This window comes from Protopterus annectens, chromosome 5.part1 (assembly GCF_019279795.1).
Source record: "Protopterus annectens isolate FY-2018-M chromosome 5.part1, PAN1.0, whole genome shotgun sequence".
NCBI lineage: Eukaryota > Metazoa > Chordata > Ceratodontiformes > Protopteridae > Protopterus > Protopterus annectens.
Window position 1 is genome coordinate 558,961,842 of NC_056736.1, and position 8,813 is coordinate 558,970,654.

The window sequence follows — 8,813 nt, forward strand, 5'->3', positions numbered from 1 at the left end:
CTTGGACATTTTAAAAGAAGTCATTGAAACATTACCATGGGGGGGGGGGTCTTATTCCCAGATTTGGAAGTGGAGGCCCCCCACTGCTTAGTTCTGCGTGTCCCCTGGGACTGAGACCTGGGTTTTTTGCTGTGTCTGGGTTTGGCTTGAGAAGACCTGGAGGGGGCTGGAACGGGCCAGTGCCTACTAAATCTAGGAGGCTGAACTTGTAAAAAATCTTTAACAGTTTGCATAGATTTAGATTTATCTTCCATCTTTTTAAGAACTTCCTCAGCCTTGTTGCCAAACAGGCAGTCCTGATTTAAAGGATCATCCAACAATTTAGCTTTAACATGATCAGGTAAAGATTGCTCCTTAAGCCAAGCATGCCTTCTGAGCACAGACCCTAACAGCAGCCCTGCAAAAGGCTTCTAAATGAATCAAAACCACATTGCAAAGTATGTTTTCCAACTTGTTCAGCAGAATGCATTAAATTCAGTAATTCTTTATTTTCCACACAGTCAAGAATCATTATTTTCTATTTAAGCAAGCCAATAACATGTTGCTGATACTTTAACATATGAAACTGGCAGTTTAATGCCATAATGGCCAAGGTTGCAGAAGTGTAAACCTTCTTACCCCATCTATCCAGCACCCTGGAGTCTCATCAGAAGGGGTAGGATTTTTAGCAGTAGAAGCCTTAATACCCTTGGGCCCCTGTGAAACAGTCTCTGGCTCTGCAATAGGATTTTTGAAAAAGAACTTGTGGGACTCTGGGAACCCTGTAGTATGTCAGGTTTTCTGGGAGCAGGCGGCAGGGAATCAGGGGTCAAACTAGATTCCGAAAAAGCATCAACATCTAGTACAGGAGGAATAGCTAAAGGCCTATGCTAAGGTAGGAGAAAGAAATCCTTAAGCCTCTTTTTTGAATCAAAAAAATCCTGGCTTTCCCAGTGGAAATGCTCCCTTAGAGTATGTAAGGTTTCCCTAAAAGAAAAATCCTCAGGAGGGGGAAGCAGAGGGAATGGAGACCTATGCATCAGAATCTTCATAAGTAGATAAGGACAAATCCAGATCAGAAGAATCAGAACAAACAGAATCCTGATTCATAATCAACTTCAGTCCTAGGCCTCTTAGAGGGGGGGGGGGGGTTGGCTACCCCTGATTAGAGTTATTCGATCTTCAGCCATTCTTATCATTTGGTTTTTAGGAACAGAGGCCTGAACATGTGGCTTGGGCGTCGTTTTTTTAGGCATGGATCGAGATTTAGGCTTAAGTAAAGGAGGAGGCATCAGTTTAATATGCAAATCTGTAGGAAGCCTGAATACACCCTCAGAAACCGGTGCCTACACAGCGGCTCTGGACCCATCCAAGGTAGACACATCCGTGGGTTCCATAGTTGAAGCATCTCGTGGCATACCGGACTCAGGATGGGTCTCAGTAGAGGCCTGCAAATCAGAAGTAGCGGGTATCAGGGGCTGCGAAAGCACCTCACAGAGTAGTGGCAAACTGGCGACTAGCTTAGGAGAAGCGTCATCAGCAGTTTTGGACCTCGGCTGCCGTTCTCTGTCTAGCTTTGCGTTTTTTTCGGAATGTCTGTAGTCGGGTGGCTTACCGAAGACATACCTGGATAATTGAACAGAGTATCAAAATATTTAGAAGCAAAAATATATCTATGACGAATAGTCAGTCGTTTAAATAAGGCACAAAACTGACAGCGAGGTACGTCGTGGTCAGGGCCCAGGCAAGGAATACAGAACGAATGAAAATCTGAGGTATTTGCTTTCAACAAGAAATACAATCGACTTTTACTGACATCGGTTTAGATCAAGAAAACGTTTCCCCAACAGGGTACTTGGCTTTAGTAGAAGACTTCGGTTCGGAAACTCGAAAACAAAAATTTCAGGAGTTGGACGACCAGCACTTGCTAACTGCTTCAGGCACCGCACAGCAAGAAAGACTGATGTAATGGCATCGGCTGCATGCTTTATACCCCTAACTGACGTCATGGAAGATGAGACGGCAACTGATGCAGGACCCAAGACTTTGATAAATCACGCCGAGGGCTACTGCAAGCAGATAACCCAAAATGTGATGACTGCAACAGTGAAACATGAAGAACCTATAGATAATACTGATGCTTTCCTAAATCTCTAATCTCAGAAATGTTCCTCTTGATAAACATCTTGGTTCACCTGTTCAGAGACTTCTTTCGAGACAAACCAGAACCACATTGCCAGTCAATAGTTGGTTTCCAGTATCAAGAACAGATCAGTGAAAGCCATCCTGTTGAAGCGCCTATCCCAGATATCCTACTACGATTAGGCCAGCAAACCACTCACTCCATTACGACAGGGAGAAGTGGTAATGATGCAAATGTCCAGGGGTTATGATCAGATTGGTGTTGTGAAGAATATTGGTCCAGAGCAAAGATCGTACATTGTGAAATCAGATGGATCCATCTTTAGGTGGAATCTGACGCATTTGAGACAAGTGTCCGAGCCTATACCACAGCACATAGCCTGTGAGAAAGAATCTCAGAGTGAGTTGTCTGGTGTTTCAATTCCAGAGGAAGTTCCAGAGGACAGGGCTGTTCCTATGACGAATCCAAAAAGTACAGTTGTGTACACTTACCATAAAATGTAGATGTTAGAGTGTATTCACTGTTGCAGTCTTCACACTTGGGTTATCTACCTGCAGGTAGCCCTCAGCCAGCCCAAATACCAGAGTCTGGGATTTCTGCTTCTGATGCTGTCCTCTCTTCCATGACGTCAGGTCATCAAGGGTATAAAACATGCAGCAGACGCCATTACATCAGTTTTTCTTGCCCCAAGATGTCAGGAGCCCCCAAAATAGGAAGCAATTACATGGCGTGGAACACCTCCAGTAAAAAGTAAATACACTGCCATAAGATATGGCCAAAAAGTGGATAGGTGGAAAGAATAGAAGGACAGGGGGCTGGAAGGAGGGTAACCAGGCCTGCAACAGTGAACACACAATAAACATCTACATTTATGTTAAGTGTACACAATTGTACTATGTTCTTTGCATTTCACTGTTGCAGTCATCACATTTGGGTTGATTTCCAAACCTGAGGAAGGGCGGAGGCAGTCAAGAGGTATTGGGGCTGGCTAGCAGGCAGTGTTAGACTGCTGTGACAAATCCAGCTCTGGATTTAGGAAAAAAAAAAAAAAAAAAAAAAAGAGAGAAGTGGTAATGCTTGGTGAAGGTGTGTACAGAACTCCAGGTTGCAGCTTCCAGGATGTTCCTGGTAAGTACTCCCATGAGGTATCCTGTAGAAGTTGAGGTAGCCTAGGGGAATGAGCTCCGACATCCTGTGGGGTAGGTTTTCCATGGTGTTTATAGCAGAAATGGATGCAGTGTGCTATCCATTTGGAAATGGTTTGCTTTGAAATGGCCTTGCCCTCTGCCCCTGTAGCGATGCTGACTAGCAGCTAGTCAGATTTTCTGAAAGAGTTAGTTGTGTCCAGGTAGAACCTGAGCTGTCTGTGCATGTCCAGAGAATGCAGAATCCTTTCCCCTTTGTTCCGAGGATTAAGAAAAAAGGTTGGTAAATGGATGGATTGGTTTAAAGCCACACTGGATACCACCTTGGGCATAAATGATGGGTTAGCCCTGAGGGAAACTATCCGCATAGAAAATAATGAAGGGTTCCCACAGCCATTAGTGCCTGTAAAGTACAGTTGTGTACATTTACCATAAAATGTAGATGTTAGAGTGTATTCACTGTTGCAGTCATTTCATCTGAGTAACCTGCTGGCAGGTTGCCCTCAGTCGGCCTGAATATCAAAGTCTTGGGTCCTGCGTCGGTTGCTGTCTCCTCTTCCATGACGTCAGGGGTATAAAACATGCAGCCGACGCCATTTTATTCAGTTTTTCTTCCCCCAGATGTCAGGTGCCTCCCAAATGGGGAGCAAATATACATACATATACATATATAGATATACACACACACACACACATTATATATATATATATATATATATATATATTTATATATATATATATATATATATATATATATTTATATACATCTATATAGATATCTATAGATATATATATTTATCTATACAACTATATAAAAAAGCAATTGTTAAAACAAACTTTACCTTCATCTAAAAGCAAATACACCACAAAGGTTATAGAATATAGTGAAGGAGAGAGACGTTATAGAAAAAAAGGTGGATGGTGGGTAACCTGGACTGCAACAGTGAATACACTAACATCTACATTTATGGTAAGTGTACACAAAGTACAGTTTTGTACCTACCATAAATGTAGATGTCCGAACAGGATAGCATCTGCAGTCCTTACAAATGGGTTGTCCTGTCGTCAGGCAGCCCTTCGGTCGGCCGGATTCCAAAGTCTGGGTCCGGCTTCGGCTGGTGTTGCACTTCACCCGACGTCATAGCTGCAGTTCTTCGGGTATAAAGGCATCAGCCGACGCCATTTTCCTCAGTGTTTCTTGCCCCAGATGCCAGTTGCCCTTTTGGAAAGCTAAATTTTTGGATAAATGCCAATGTTTCCAAATAGTAGAAGGCAAACACACAAAATAATCATGTACGTATATACAAACAAATACACCATAAGAGATCCCCCCCCAGCTAGCTATTAGGTGGGCAAATACCCTAGGAGTACCACAGAGGGGAAGGAGGGTGGGTAATCCTGACTGCAGATGCTATCCTGTTCGGACATCTACATTTATGGTAGGTACAAAACTGTACTATGTCCTTCAAGGATGCATCTGCAGTCCTTACAAATGGGTAGAATACCATAGCTAAACTAGGGGAGGAGGAAGAAGAAATTATGGTGTAGTTAGGATCCCTTGCAAAACAGCAGTGGCAAACCCTGCTCGGGATCTAGAGTATAAAGGTAAGTTATAATGCTTGGCAAATGTATGCACGGAGGTCCAAGTAGCAGCCTCTATAATGTCCTTGGTAGCCACTCCTCGTAAGAAAGCTGTGGTAGTGGCTGTAGCCCTTGTAGAGTGAGGTCTTATGTTCTGTGGAATTTCCTTTCCATGGTAGGAGTAACAGAATCTAATGCAATTTCCTATCCACTTGGAGATTGTCTGTTTGGAAATTGCTTTTCCTTCTCTTCCTGTTGCATATGCTACCAGAAGCTGGTCAGATTTTCTATTACCCTTGGTTCTGTCCAGGTAGTAGCATAACTGTCTATGTACATCCAATGTATGCAGCAGTCTTTCCCCCCTGTTCTGTGGATTGGGGAAAGAAGGTAGGTAGGTGGATTGCCTGGTTTAAAGACACTCTGGATACCACCTTAGGCATAAATGTAGGATTAGTTCTCATGGACACTCTATCTTGATGGAAGATTAGGAAGGGTTGTACTGCCATTAAAGCCTGTAGTTCTGAAACCCTTCTTGCTGAGGTAATTGCCAGAAAGCAGTTTTCCAGGATAGGTGTTGAAGATCTGCTGTTGCTGCTGGTTCGAAAGGGGGAAGTGTCAATTTTTCTAGTACAAAGTTCAAGTCCCATGCTGGTAATGGTGGTTTCCTAGGAGGTTTTACATTCTTAATTCCTCTCAGAAACTGCCTGAGTAGAGGATGAAAGACAGGTGGACCGAAGCTGTATTCTGCAGAAATAGCTGATGCATGTATTTTGATGGAGGAATAGGACAGGCCTGTATGGAAAAGCTCTGCCAAATACTCCAGGATGTTGGCAATGTCTACCTTTGACACATCTTTGCCTGTCGGCACTCCAAATGAGAAACCTCTTCCATTTTCCTGCATAGTTCCTTCTTGTTGAAGGTCTGCGGCCTCAAGTATAATGTCTTTAACCCTTTGGGATAAATCTGGGTTAGTTGCTCTTATGTAATGTTCCAGGCAGTCAGTTGCAGAGTTTTCAGGTTTGGATGCAGGATGTTGTAGTTGTTCTGGGTTAACATCAAGGGAATCAGGGGTAGTGACCACATTCTCCCCAGAGACATGCTCCACAGTAATGGGTACCAATGTTGTCTTGGCCAGTCTGGAGCTATCAGAATTATCCTTGGACGTTCCACTTTGATTTTCAATAGCACCTTGTGCATCAAAGGGAGAGGTGGGAATGCATATGCTGTCAGGCCTTTCCAACTGAAGGATAGAGAGTCCACCTTCCAAGCAAGTGGGTGGTATGTCCTTGTGCAAAATTTCTTGAGCTGGTGATTGAGTGGGGATGCGAATAGGTCTATTTGTGGCAGTCCCCATTTCTTTGTGATGGCCTTGAAAATGTCCGGGTGTAGCATCCATTCGTGAGCATCAGAGGTAGTTCTGCTTAAAATGTCTGCTAGGATGTTTTCTTTTCCCGGTACAAAAATTGCTTGTAACTGAATGTTGTAACTCAGAGCCATATTCCATAGGTTTAGGGCCATTCGGCATAGAGGGTAAGAATGAGTGCCTCCCCGTTTGTTGATGTACCACATGACTGTGGTGTTGTCTGTCCTTATCAACTGGCCTTCTTGGAGGAATGGTCTGAAATTCTGGATTGCTAGTTGTACTGCCAGCATTTCTTTTTGATTTATGTGCAGATGCAGCTGCTCTGGAGTCCATAAGCCTTGTATGCACTTGTCCAGCATGTGGGCCCCTCAACCGAGGTCTGAGGCGTCCGTTGTGATGGTTTAGTTGAATGCTGTGGAAGGGCAAACCTGGGTTTGACTGGCATGCCCGAGCCCACCACAGGAACTCTTGTTTCAGGCATGGAATTAGTGGTATTTCGGTTTCTAAGCTGTGCCTGTGTTGAGACCATAAATTCTTTAGGTACCACTGTAGTTTTCTCATATGTAGTCTGGCATGGGGGACCAGGATTATGCAGGATGCCATGAAGCCCAAGGCCTGCAGTACTTTCCTTGCTGTTAGTTTGTTCTGCTTTGTTAATGCCAAATAGACAGGAAGTTGTTTTGTTTTTCTGCAGTTAGGAATGCCATCTGTTTTACTGTGTCCAGTTCTGCACCTAAGAAGGTGATTGTTTGGGATGGTATCAGTCTTGACTTTTTTATATTGACTGTGTATCCCAGGGCCTGTAGTAAGCAAATGACTCTTTGTAAGTCTTCTGTTAGCTTGTTTTTGTTGTCCGCTTGTATTAGGCAGTCGTCCAGGTATGGATAAATTTGGATTCCTGAAGCCTGCAGTGAGCGATTACTGATGCCAGGCATTTCGTGAACACTCTGGGCGCAGTAGATAAGCCAAAGGGCAATGCTGAGAATTGATAATGCTCTGATCCTGCAAGAAATCTGAGGTATCTTCTGCAATGTGGTCGTATGGGGACGTGCAGGTATGCCTCCTTGAGATCTAGAGTTACCAGCCAAAACTCCTTGCCCAGCATGGGAAGAAGTTGCTGTAGGGTCAGCATTTTGAATTTTGGAACAATGATGTATGTGTTTAAAGCGGACAGGTCGAGAATAGGCCTCCAATTTTTTTCCTTTCTTGGTACCAGGAAGAGTCTGGAGTAAAATCCCTTGCCTTGTTCCATAGATGGTACCCTTTCCACAGCTCTCATCCTTGCTAATTGAGCTATTTGTTTTAGAGCTTCTGTCTTTTGATTTGGTGGTAGGTTTGGCATTCCTCTTTTTCCGGGTAAAGTGTGGAAATGAAACCTGTAGCCTTGGTCTATAGTTTGTAAAATCCACTTGTCTCTTGTGATACAGTGCCAGTTTTTTGAAAATGCTAACTTTCCGCCTAAGGGTGCTGCTATTTGTTCCCTGGTAGGCGGTGTCAAAGCCAAGTCACTGTGATTGTCCTGTTGTAGTGGCAGTGGTTGTGTCTGTGCCTCGTTGGTTGTTACCTTGCCACTGGCGTCCCCTGTAGGCACCTCCTCTGGATTGATTTCTGCCTCTAACGCCTATTCCTGCCTCTCTGAGTTTTAGAGGAGTCTGGAAAGGACCAATTTTTGGAAGGCCAGTTCCTGCTAAACCTTGGTGGCTGAACCTGTAAGAAATCTTTTACTGTTTGTACAGATTTTGCCTTCTCTTCCATTTTCTTCAGTACCTGTTGGGCAGGAGAACCAAATAAACTGACCTTATCCATAGGAGCATCTAATAGCTTTGCTTTAACATGATCCGGCAGGACTTGTTCTTTCAACCATGCATGTCTTCTTATAACTGTGCGGTCATGGCTGATCTAAATGAAGCCTCCAGTGCATCATAGCCACATTTTAAGAATGGTTACTAACCTGCTGAATGTTATTCACCATTTCTAGAACATATTTCTTATCTAAAGAATCATCTGAGGACAGTTTCTTAGTTAACTGATCAAGCATAAACTCTTGGTATTGGATCATGTGGAACTGACAGTTCAATGCTCTAGCTGAGAGAGTAGCAGAGGTGTATACTTTTTTACCCCATCTCTCTAAGGACCTGGATTCCCTTTCAGAAGGGAGAGGGTTTTTAGCTGAGGTTGAAGCTACTGCCTTAGGCCCCTGGGAGATAGTCTCAGGATCTGCGAAAGGAGCCTTGTATAAATGGTGATGAGTGTCCGGGACCCTGTAGAACCTATCTGGCTTAGCAGGGGCTGGAGGTAAAGTATCAGGAGCAGTGCAAGCATCATTAAATGCATCATCCACAACAGGAAGAACTGGAGGTATAGCTAAAGGCCTATGTTGTGGTAAGTGTAAAAGGTCCTAAGCCTTTTCCTTGAACCTGAGAAATCTTGCCCCTGCCATTGGAATTGCTCTCTCATGGCATGTAAAGTTTCCCAAAGAAAACTCCTCTGGTGGAGAAGCTGAAGGAATCGATTCTTCAGCATCGGAATCTTCATAAGTAGAAAAGGGAGCCTCTGGATGGTCTGTATTGTCTGTATCATCAGAAGAGTCATCTGAGGACAC